Source organism: Peromyscus maniculatus, chromosome 22, assembly GCF_049852395.1.
Source record: "Peromyscus maniculatus bairdii isolate BWxNUB_F1_BW_parent chromosome 22, HU_Pman_BW_mat_3.1, whole genome shotgun sequence".
Lineage (NCBI taxonomy): Eukaryota > Metazoa > Chordata > Mammalia > Rodentia > Cricetidae > Peromyscus > Peromyscus maniculatus.
Genome location: NC_134873.1, coordinates 21114914 through 21128119, shown reverse-complemented (window position 1 = coordinate 21128119; position 13206 = coordinate 21114914).

The window sequence follows — 13206 nt, the reverse complement described above, 5'->3', positions numbered from 1 at the left end:
AGCCCAAAGGTTAGCAACTACACATGTAAGGTAATTTGCCGAGTGCTGCCTTTGGAGGGATGTCACAGTCAGATGTGCAGCAGACATAGAGGACAGCTGAGGTAAACCAGATTCTTTCTCTTCCCTTTTACTGTCCATGTTTCACATTTAGAGGACAAGGACATCTAGGAGACACAGGGCAAGTAGTCAGATTTCTGTAGCATTGACCCAGGCATTAAGTATGAGGAACAGATCTAGGGATCAGAGATAAAGTATTAGAAAAGGCTTCTGGATGCATCTCCATGGCTACACCATCCATGCATTTTCCACCCCATTTCCAGCTCACTGAGACAACAGCTATGTCATCTGCAGATGCTCATTGCCTCCTGCAACTACAGTTAGCTGTATCTCTTCTCTATTACTTGGAAATACAGGTTGTAGCACAAGAATCCACACCCAAGTTAATTACCTGAACAAGAGGTGGCTGGATGTGCTCTGACTCTGGATGGTTTCAAGAGTAGAGTCCCTAAAACCTGAGGGTGATGAATAAGGGCTGGGCAAGTGAGGAGTCACAGATGCCAGTAGCCCCTTGGAATATGTGATAGGAATGGCAGATTTGTCATAGTTGATATTTAGAAATTATATCCTGTGGGTGGAATGGGAAATTATGTTATTGGCTGAGATCACAGGGAGATGAGTGTCAACTGAGCATACAGTCTCCAAGTTCTGATCAGTGGAACATCCCAGAACTAAGCAGACAAGAGAACATATAAGCCTTGTATAGTAACTCATACTCAATTCCAACATTAGAAGGTTGAGGCAGGGATGATTCCATTAGTTCAAAGCTAACCTAGGCTACAGAGCTAGATCTAGAGTGAGGTCCTGGCTCAAACAAACAAAACAGTCAGAAAACCAAGGCTGAGGAGATGGTTCAGTGGGTTAAGCATTTGCCATACAAGCATAAGATCTGGGTTGAGATCTCCAGAACCCAAGAAAAGCTGGGCAGGATAACATCTGTGTATAATTCCAGAGCTCCTGTTATGAGACAGGATGTAGAGACAAGAGAATCCCTGAAAGCTCGTGGGACAGCTAGCCTGGCAGATACAGCAGTGAGACACCTTTTGTCAGGATGAAAGGTAAGGACCAACATCTGACTTTGTCCTCTGATTGCCACATGTGCACTATGGCAAATTTATATCCATGTAAACACACACACACACACACACACACACACACACACACACACACACACATACACACACACAAAACTGAGAAAGAGATTAAGAACAAAAATAACTAAACAAATCTGCAAATAAAAACACTAAATGTAACCACTGGTCAAGGCTGAAAGAAGACTGCAAGGCAAGTTAAGAGAAGGAAGCATTTTACTTGAAAAGCAAATTGAGACAGTGTGTGCCATGGGAAAGATAAAAAGCCGCATCGGATGCTGCACGGAGGCCAATGGGGCAAGGAGGAAGAAGTCATTACTGGAGTTCTAAGACAGGAGTGCTTGTTGGCCATCTGGTCAAGAGCATTTCCATCCAAGTGGTTGGTCGAGGTGAAACCCTCATTTGGGTGTTTCAAGGGGAGAAAAAAAAGAAACCTTAGGGATAATGTATGTCAGAAATCATGCTTCTGAGGAGATTGGCATCAAGGGAGTAACATGAGATTACTGTTGACATGGAAAATGGAGTCAAGGTACACATGTTTGTATTTAGAGATGAGGAAAACAATAGGATATTTTTATGTTAGTTGAAAATAGCCCCCTCTCTACCGCCAAGTGTTCTTTAGGGAATCCAAATATCTGACAGCATTTTTTTTTTAAAGAAAATATAAATACACCTATATCTATTCATAAATTCTCTTAAGAGGTTGGGAGCTGGTCCCTAAGGAGGCGATTTTAATCTTTACCTTCTGCAAATTAGACAACTTTATAGAGTAGAGAGATAAGTTATCATCTCTGATGTCTCACAGCCTCAACTGACTTAGCCAGCATGACAGGTCCCAGTAACTGAAGAACCCGTGACTGCCTCAGTTCAGCCTCCTCCGCTCTGAATGTGAAGAAGTCCTACAGCAGGAGACAGGCAGTGCGGAGGACAGAGGGGAAGCCAAATGTGACTTGCAGACAACTCCTTCTGAAATATCAAGTTTGCACATTCTGAGGTTTTTCATTTCATCACCTTTCTGCTTTTCAGTTTCCATCTCAGGCTCCTTCCTGGTGCCATGAGACAAAAAAGGGATGCCGCAAGTTTTAAGAGCAGCATTGATTTTCCTTTATGTTTCTGGATTTCTTTCATTTCTGTCTCCGGGATCAGGAAAAAGAAAATCTTCCATACATCATCCTCATGTCCCATCTTTTTTCTTTCTCTTGATGAGGTTTTCCATTTCCATCTATCCTCTCTCTAAATAGATTCTTTCCACCTCTATGCAGCTACATTTCCTTGGAAAACACAAACTGAATCAAGGGTGAAATTGCAAGGAAGACATGGAGCCGGGTTTGGACAATGATTAAACTCCCATGTAATAACCAGAGAACCATGTAAGCCACAGGCAGGCTGCTGATACTGGGGAAACGAGGAGTTGATTAGTATGGTCCCAGGGTTACCAGCTAGGGAAAATGAGAAAAATGATTAACAACAAGACACTGTTGAACAGTGTCATTCCCTGCTGGGTCTTGGCAGCCTAGAAGCTGAGGAATTTACCCAGATTCCATTTTCCTTTTACTTCCTACATTTAGTCTGTTGTCATTTGCTGGGACCAAGGATACCTGACTTTTGAAAACACCTTTCTTTTGTATTTCTGTAACTTTATGTGAGTTCAAGTCCTCTGGCCCTACCATGAGGTGCCCGTGATGTCCCATGGCTGTCTCTCTGCCCTTTAAACAGTCCCTGCTGATGAAACCCCTGCTCAGCATTAAGAATGTCCACCTGCAATATTCTCTGTTTCCAAATGCTTCCAAAATGAAAGCTCAAGTCCTGATTTTGAGCTTATGGTGTGTCCAGCATTCTTATCCCTATCCCCAAGATCCCCTTGAGGACGCAAATTGGTTCATGCCTTCTCGTCTTCACCTCCTGTCTTTTTCTGGGTGCCACTTCAGAGCTAACTGGATTTATACAGGCTGCCTAGCACATTCCTGGCCCACATTTATGTGATTCTCTCATAACATTTTAGTAAGTCTATTAATGCTGTATACATTAAGAAGGCAGCACTCCCTTCAGTAAAAAAAAAATCCATATGGTTTAGCATTACCACAAATTAATGGGCGAAACACATTAAGCATGACTTTCTCAGGCGGGGTAATCCTTCATAAACCTTTGGTCATCAGCATGCTGCGCATAACAGTACAATCATTAGTAAAGAAACTGTAGCCCCTTTTGAGCAGTAATGAAGTAGCCTGTGTCCATCATAAAGTATATAGACCAAGTATCTGTAGAAGGACCAACATACTTTGCAACAACTGGTTCTCCAGAACATATTCCTTTATCATAATCTGCAGAAACTTTATAGCCAAGCACAAAAACCCAGCTTCATGCTGTGCTGCAGGTCTCTGGCCTTTCTATACATAACATACTCCCTATACTCAAACCAGCTGCCAAGCTCCCAAAATCCTTCTTCTAAAGGGGTCACATGTTTGTTTCACTTGGGAAACACCTATGCAACTTTCAAAATTCAACACAAATGGCCAGCCCATTGTACAACCCCATCCTCAAGACCAAATGACCACAACAAGCATGCGCAGCAGACTTGTGAATGGAATGGCTGCAGTTTAGACTAGAATTCCTTTTAAATTTTCTTTCTAGACCTCCTAGCCATATAAGCATTTTGGGATTCATTTAAAAGTAATCCCAAGCAAAGTCCCAAATTAAATATATAACAACAGACCCAATAGTGATTCCTGTAGGTGTAGAGATAAAGTAAAACTAGAAAAAGATGCTTCAGAGAAGTGGAAAGATAATGGGAAAACCTAGGGTGAGTAGAGTTATAGAAGCCAAAGAAGTATCAAATGAGAAACCATTGATACTGTAAATGCTGCAAAGACCTGGCATGTGGACAGTGGCCACAGCACGTCCACTGGCCAGAGACCGCCTGGTTGCTTTCAAATTGCTCATATTCTATGGCTTTGGGTTACCTAAGCATCCAGCTGTAGTCTGTGGCTTTCTATGCTCAGTCGGATTGTTTGAGAGCACAGAGTGTCGATTCATCCTCTAGAAGAGCCATGTTCATCATTTGTACTCAAAGCTGTTTACTTATGGACGGTATGTCCGCAGCCCTTTCTCTTTACCTCTACAGACGTCTTTATTCTCCACACCTCCTCCCACATTATCCGAATCATTTAATTTCTTACTTCCTTTTAGTCCGATTCCCTCTCGCCCTACTCCTCACTCCAGTTTCCCCCCTCCTGCGATTTGAGGCTCTTAGAATCTGGAGCTGTGCACAGATGTTTCCATCCTGTGAGTGCTCGGCTGTTTCTCAGGTGGCATCTTGGAGCAGGTGTTCTGATGTGAGCCTCCCTCCCTCTGTCTCTGCCGCTGTGCTTTCTATACAAACACCAGATTGCAGTGATGCTTTTTTTTTTTCCCCTATCCAGAGAGTACCCAATTCATGACCTCCAAGCAGGCTGTGCTTCCATATTCTTGGAGATGGGTGACAGTGCAAAGCATGTGCAGGGCACAATGGTACTAGTTACTTTTTGCCATCGCTGTGAAAGAATAGCTGATAGGAACAATTTAAGGGAGCGAAGCTCCATTTAGATGCATGGATAGTCTGTCGTGGTGTGAAAGGCCTGGATAGAAGGGCATGGTCTGTAGCAGATGATGTGTTAAGCAGGTCCTTGTTGCACGGCACTGATGAGGAAGCAGGGAGCGCAAGAAGGCAACAGGTTGAACTGTACGTTCAAGGCAAACATTCCAGGGAAGCATCTTCTCCAGATGTCATCCCACTTTCTAAAGGTTCCATAACCTCCCCAAACAGTGCCAATAGCTGGGACAAGGTGTTCAAACATAGGAGACTATTACACATGTTTATAATAGAAGTGTTAGCCAAAGGCTTACAAGAAAGCATAGTTTTAGACTTTGACTTTACCCCATGCCTTGCTGTCTCTGTGTCTTCTCCCACTGGGATATATATGGATATCCCAGTGGGAGATATATATATATCCATATATATCCCATTCTTCTACTTCTTCTTGCCTTGTATTCACCCGCAGATAAGCCTTCCCAAAGTACTGGCTTCTTTATCTCCTGGCAACATATGTATGTATGTATGTATATATGTATACATATACATATCCTTTACAATAATTGATTTGAAAAACCTTAGCAGACACCAGTAAGAATCAGGGTTGCCTCCAGGACAGCCTAGCAGGAGGGACGAGATAAATGAGAAGCATGATGAGCCACTTGTAGTGACATTACCTCCCTGCTCCCTCTTTCCTTTGCTGTTAGTTTATGAGTTTGTCTTTGGCCTGAGGATATGGAAGTAAACTTCCCTCTAGAAAAAGGGTCCTGTTTTACCTTCCTTTTAAAGTGTTCTTTGAGAGCCCATGATTACGGCAAGGGCATTTCATTCCGGTCTCTGTTCTATCCATGATAAGTGAGCAGTCCTTTTGTCCTTCCTTTGATAGGAAGAATTATATTTATTTGATCCTTGTTAAAAATAACAGTCTTCTTGAAGCTGCCTATGATCTCTGCAGGTGCATTTGTTTGAATAGTTTTTGCCAAGAGCCTGGAGACTTAGGGAGAAATTCAAGAGTGAGAGGTAGTAGCGTGAGAGGAGCCATAGAGGAGGATGCTCAAATGGTTTAAACGGACCAGCTTAAAACCTTACCCATAAAATTGGCTCGCTCCTGAAAGACAAGTAAAGCTCAGATCTGCCTATTTTGAGTGCCTCTGTGGAAAGCCTTTTATAATCTATTTTTTCTCACTCTACATAGCAGATCATGAAATTGTCATGTCTGTTTTTATTGTGAGTGTATGTGTACAGTGTGCACTTATGTGTTCGAATGTACATGTGGAGATGAGCAATGAATGTCAGGTATTGTCTAGTGCTGTCTACTTTATTTTCTGAAATACAGTCTCTTGTAGAATCTGGAGCTTGCTGTCTAAGCTAGACCACCTAGCCAATGAGGCCCCATCTGTCTTGGCCCCTCAGCACTGGGATTACAGACATTTTCCTCTGCACTGTTTTTACATGGGTGCTGGAGATCCAAACTCGTGTCTTTGTGTTTGTGTAGAAAGCACTTTACCCACTGAGACATCTTCATCATTCAACTTAATGCATCTTAATTTTTATCTTAGATGTCTATGAGAGACATTTTTTTCTATGAAAAAAAGACAGCAATACATTTACTTATAAAGAGTAAGACATAGAACAAAAATGACCTTTAGAATCAGGCTCATATGAATCAGACCACTCTATTATTTCATTCATTCAAAAATATTTATTGAGGATGTTCGCTGTTCCAGGCATAACACCAAGAAAGAAGGAGACTACTCAGGTGAATTTTCACTGTCAACCTAGATAATTTATTAACTTCTCTCTATCTCAATTTCTCATCTATAAAATATGAATGCTATTACTTACCTTGCTGAGCGTCATGAAGATTGAAATAAAGAAACCATTTATGGCATGTATTAGCTTTTCTATTGGGGGTTATAATTAACCCTTTGCATCTTACTTGATTTTTAACTGAGTTCCACCTATTTACAATGACTCAGGATAATATTAGTCTTTCCCAGTTCCCCCAGAAAACATTTTTCTCACCCTGATGGGTTAAGCTTCTCCTTCAAGCTCATGAAATCAACAGAGACATATGACTGGACTTTCTCCACAGAAAAGCTATAGACACCATGGCAGGAGCGCTACACCCAGCCCAGTCTTGTCTCTTAGCTGTGCCAATACATAACCTGAGTTTTCTTTTGTTCATTTAGTTTGCTTCTTTTGGGAGCCATATTTCTTCCATCTGTGATGCAGAAAAAGTAATAATTTCCTGGCCTAGTTTGTAGTGACTACTAAAAGCAATTATTAAATACAATAAATAATTGCATATTTTAAGGCTTTGATTATTTGATGTTTGTCAGCTGCATTTTTTATGTGACATATGAGAATAACTGGGAACGACTTTCCTGGTTCTAAGTCTTATAAATTGTCTCATTTTATTTCCCTTTTGCAAATCTGCATGCCAGGATTCCTCTCCTGATCGATATTAATGGTGGTAAATAGAAGGCACGAGGAAGGTGAGATTACTGAAGTTTGGATTTACAAACTAGATATATTTGAAAGTAAAAGTTCTTATTAGAGTTTTCCTTTGATCTTCTTAAGTTTGGGGCAGGGGTAATAGTAATGTGTTTGAAATCTAGTTTTAAGTTGTTTTAAAAATATAACTATGGACAGTTTAAAAGAAATTCACATGGCATCATCAGAAGGCAGGAAGATACTGGAGATTTTGCTTCAGTACCCTAACTCGGTTCCCATGCCTGCATTTCCCACCCTATAAATGCTAAACCAAAGAGTTAACCTTCTTCTGGGCAATTTAACCCAGATGACCTCTTTCATCCCAGGCTGCTTATAGTCAGAATATGTTCTGAGGAATGCATCCTTTGATAACTTTGTCATTTTGTGTACAACATAACATTTAATAGCTGATGACTACTAGGAAGATGATGAGCAAAACAACATGAGATTAAAGATTAAATCAAACATAGCAGAAAATGATGCACCAAAGAGACTCAACAGACAGGACATCTGTGAGGCTGCTGGAAGCATGACATATTGCTGTTGTATAGCAAACCTCTTCAAAAATAATTAGAATAGACTCTAAAGTAATAACGAATGGTCTAGTAACTACATCAACCAGTAATGTAGTTGCTTATTGGCATTATTAAGTGTTACTTACTGTCCATTATTGTATGAGCCAGGCTTTTATAAGACCATCAGCAGAGCAAGTCTGTTTACACCCGCATCATCAGCAGTACCTGAGAATTTTATCACGATACAATGATTGACAGCAACAGCAACATTACCAGGTGGTAAGAATTTCTCAGGGTCATGACAATGGCATGGGAACACAGTCTAATATGCAGTTTTTCAGTGACTGAAATATTACATGGTGTACCACTGTACCAATCAACTAACAAGTCTAAACTCCTGCCTCGCAGCACACCTTTTCCTTATTATCCCTTTAACTCTACTAGACTAACCCCTTTTCACATCACAGATAACACAGTCAGCACTTACCCACCAAGATTGGTCCAGACTGGAGTCGGGATTTTCAAAGGTTGTCACATACTCCTTTACAGGAGCCACATGGGCTCCTCCTTCAAGCTCCTGTAATTTCCAAGACACACTGTTGTTAGTATTCTTACCACAACACATTCTAATTGTTTGTTTACCACTCTCCCCAATGGAATGCGAGCTGTTCACAGATTGCAAATGCCTTATTCATATGGATATAAAAGTAAAGGATGCACTTAATACTTCTTGAACAAATAAATGCAGAGCTGTGTCCCCTTTGAGGCACCACCTTAACATGTCACACAAAGTACAAGTCACTGGAAAGGCTTTCATGCCCTCGTTCTCAATTTTAATTAGTTGCTAGGGTGTATTTGTTTCCTTTCTATGTCGTTTCCCAATGCTGTGTCTAATGCTTTTCTAAATTGCCATTTTTTCATCAGTTTTCCCTCTTTTCTTTCCTTCCTCCACCCCCGCTCCACTCCAACCCCAAGGACAGATGATATGTGACAAAAAGATAAATTTCACAGGTGTGAACACAAAAGAAGCCAAACCTCTCCTTTTGCCCAGACCAGTGTTCAAAAACACTCTCGTGCAAAGAAAGAAGAAACATTGACTTTCTACCAGTGTGTAGTTTGGGTTAATGAGAGTGGCCATTATAATTACTGGACTGCGGAATAGTCCTTAAAAATATCATAAGATCCTAAATTCCCAAAGAATGGCCAGGGATACCATGGAACTTTCCTTATATTTATCTAAAGACACAGTACCAACCCAGAGAAGAGAGCAAGAAAGACAGGCATTTGTGGTGTGTGCTCTACAAACCCTTCCTACTCAGTTCAACATTCATCTCATTTGAGGAAAACTAAGAGCTAATCTGTAGACAAACAGTTAATATACTTGCAAAACTTCTATGATTGGCAGGAATCTAATTAATATCTATTTTATTCATTATTATGATTATTATTATACGTGTTGTGCCAAGGGTTGAACCCAGGGCCTTACACATGTGACACACACTGCCACATAACCTGACTAATAATTCCTATTTTTGATTTGACAACTTTCTAATTATGAAATTGATATTTCTTCTTTCCCACGTTCTAAGTAGTGGGTGGGCCTTTGCAAGGCCGATAGGTATCAGGCACTGTGCCCTCAAAGTCCAAGCAATGAAAGCTTTACCAACATTAGCTGAAATGCATGTACACTTGAAGATGTAAATCTCACTATGTAATAACACTGCTCCAACTCCCTCCATCAGTCCTCATCACCTATAATACAAAGTCCAAATTTATGAATGAGTAAGCATGACATTGACCTCCTGACCCCAGTCCTATCTCCTGCCTCCACAAGCACTGTGATGCACTTGAAAGATATGCAAATACAAACCCAAGGGCATTTTTAACTTCCACCTATTTATATGTTATTAAATTGTCTGGAATGCCTTCATTTATTTATTATTGGTTGGATGATTGATTGGTTGATTGATTGACTGATTTGGTTGATTGATTGACTGGTTGATCACTCTGTAGGTAAGGCTACCCTAGAACCAACTATGTAGGTCAAGCTGATCTCAAACTCACAGCAATCCTCCTGCCTTAGTCTCTGGAGTGCTAAGATGACGGATCTGAATCAGTCAGCCCAGCCTCTCAAACCTTCTCGAATGCCCCTTCCCAATTCTTGCCCTGTTTTCCTGGCCTTTCTTTTACAGCTTTTATCGCATGCCTACTGTCAAGGTATGTGTCTCAAGTCTGTTCTTAATGTCTAGACTGGGAATTTCTTGAAGACATGAGTTTAATACATTTGATAAACCTGGTTTCCCAAGCCTTTAAAGTAAAACTTAATATGTACTTTACACAAAAAAAAACTTTTATGGAATGAATAAATTAAAAATGCAATTACCTATGGTAGTAATATAAACTGAAGTGATCTTTGGACAATAAAGTATATAGGTATTAAAAAAGAAAGAAACTAAGGCAAATTAGGAGACTCTAAGAAAAGAGGAAACCCAAATGTATAATTGTAGGAACCACTTTCAATCCCAGAGAATGTGAGGAAAACAGAGAGAAAATATTATTCTAGGTTGAAGAATAAGTAGATCCTTTTGACATCAATCTCTAGGAAAGGTCCATAATATATCATTGAATCAATAATGTATAATTGAAAAGATCCTATAGAGAAAGCATCAATTACCAGAAGTCAGCACCTTTTCCCAAAGGGGGTGGCAAATCCCACAAATGTCTAAAATTACTTCTCATTTTTTGCTTTCTTAAATGTAGTAGTGTGGGGCCAGTGAGATGGCTCCGTGGAGAAAGGTGCTCCTTGCCCAGCATCTACACTTCATTCAATCTTGAAATGAGGGAATGAATTCCCATAAGTTGGTATCTGACTTGGTCTTGGGTACCATGGCATCTATGCATGCACATAAACACACAAGACATAATTTAAAAAAAGATAAATTGTTATGATATAAATTAAATATAACTTTTTTAAAATTTTTTATGTGCATTGGTGTTTTGCCACAGAACTGGTGTTGCAGATTCTTGTAGGCTGCCATGTGAGCTGGGAATTGAACCTGGGTCCTGTGGAAGAGCAGTCAGTGCTCTTAACCGCTGAGCCATCTTTCCAGCCCCTAAATATGACTTTCATCCTATCCTTTATATTTTTATGATTTATTTTCATACTTTGTGTGAAAAAATATAGGATTACTAAGCAATATTTCACGGCATCAAACTGAATGAAAGGAAATACAGTGAATGAAAGAATCAGAATCCAGTGTCTAAATAGAATTCTTTGTGCAATAAACAAAGCTACAAATGTCATCACCAAATACAAATATGTGATCTAAACATAGTATTGGTAAGGCATGGCTTAGCTATATCATACAGAATGATGCTGTGGATTTTCATAATATACTTATGTAAAGAATATTATGTAATGCATTATATTTTATATGACTTCCGTTCTGATAGTTTTTTTTTCTATTGGTGTGATAAAAACCATAACCAAAAATAACTTGAGGAGAGAATGGCTTTATTTGGCTTGTAGACTACAGTCCATCAACTAGAGAAGTTTCATCAAAAACTTGAGGCAGGAGCTGGAAACAGAGATCACAGAGGAACATGCTTACTGGCTTGCTTCCCCTGGATGGCTCACTAACTTTCTTATACAACTCAGAAATACCTACTTAGGAGCAGCACTGCTCACAGTGGGCTGCACTCTCCTCCACCAATTAACCCTCCAGAAAATGCCTTACAGAAATGCCTACATGCTGATCTGGTAGAGGCAATTCCTCATTGGAGGTTCCTTCTTCCCAGGTGTGGCAAGTTAACAACCAAGATTAGCCATCACAACTCCCAAATACACAGACATACCCAAACAACACCAACAGTGGCACAAAACTAAAAGCAACCAGGAATCCCTTTCTTGTCTGTGACTGGAAAATTGGAATTGGTAGGCCATCTACTTTTAAATAGGCAAAACATATATTATGCTCAAAGATGAGCACTTAAAATGAGTGATAAGAAACCATGTCAATGGAACAAAATATGTTTAAGAAGGAACATGTTAGAGAAAAAGCATCAGAAAATGCAAGATATTAAGAATCTTCTCAAATAGAAATGGAATAAAATTTGTTTGGGATGCCTTCAGAAGACAGAATTAAAACCTGAATAGAAATTCTAAGTCAAATTCAATGTATTCAGAATTTTTTTTTAACAACAGAGCTATTCACAATTGGAACAGGCTGTTTTATAAGGAAGCATGCTCTCCAAGCTACTGGTGTTCACATGAGAAGGACTAGCATAGGATTCATCAATATTCTCATCTGTATATTCAGCAATTGGAGTTCTGAAAGGAGGATGCTCTGTGGAGAAGGAGAAATGAATGAAAATGATGGTGGGATCAGTCACTGAAATAGGATTGGATTTAAGAGGAGATGATTCACATTTCATTTTGCTGAGCTTAAGTGCATGAATGATAGCCTAATAGAAGGGGTGAGGTAGCAATTGGTTACCTTATCTAATGCCAAAGGGAAAGGTCTGAACTAGGTATATCCATTGCACAGATCAATACTGTCCAATCTGAACACAGAATATTTATTTTAATTATTGATTTTATTTACCCAATTTACCTCCAATGTAATCAAAGCATTATCAATTAACATGTAGCCAACACAGAAAAGTTTAAATAATTTCCTTTCTTTTGTTGTTGTTGTTTATATAAGTGTTTAAAATCTTCTATACATATTCTATTTAGAGCATATCTCAATTCAGATACCTGCCTTCTGATTCCAAGCACTTAACAGACACATTTGGACAACAGGTACCATGACAGAGAGCACAGAGAGGGAATATTATCAAATTCCTTAAAACAGATAAATAATTTTAAACGTGATTTAAAATTAACACTGAAAATATCCAACAAAATATACTAGGATTAGCCAAGAGAAAAACCCTTAAAAACTATATGAATGGGAGACCAAAGGGAATAAAAACATACGTGGTCAATTATGCTAAACTCTGAGGCAAGTTGGGGACTTAAGAATACATAATCAGGGCTAAAAAGATGGCTCACTGCTGTAGAGAGCACTTGTTGCTCTTGCAGAAAAGCCAAATTCAATTCCCAGTACCCACATAGTGGCTCACAATCATCCATAATTTCAGTTCCAAGGGATCTGATTCCCTCTTCTGACTTGTGGGTAGAAGGCATACATACATACATATATACGTGTATGTGTTTGTGTGTGTGTGTGTGTGTGTGTGTGTGTGTGTGTGTGTGTGTGTGTGTGTGTGAAAAACCACTCATACAAAGTAAAATAGAATCAATCTAAGAAAATGCATTGGACTTAGTGATGTAGGAAACCTTGGAGCAATGTTCAGGATATGTGCCATTCAACCATGCACAGAAAAGTGAATGTTTTAATTCTATTCTTCTTAGTTGGAGGTGTAATATGCTGAGGTAGGGTAGTTCTCTGGCCCCGGTCTGCCACAGACTTTG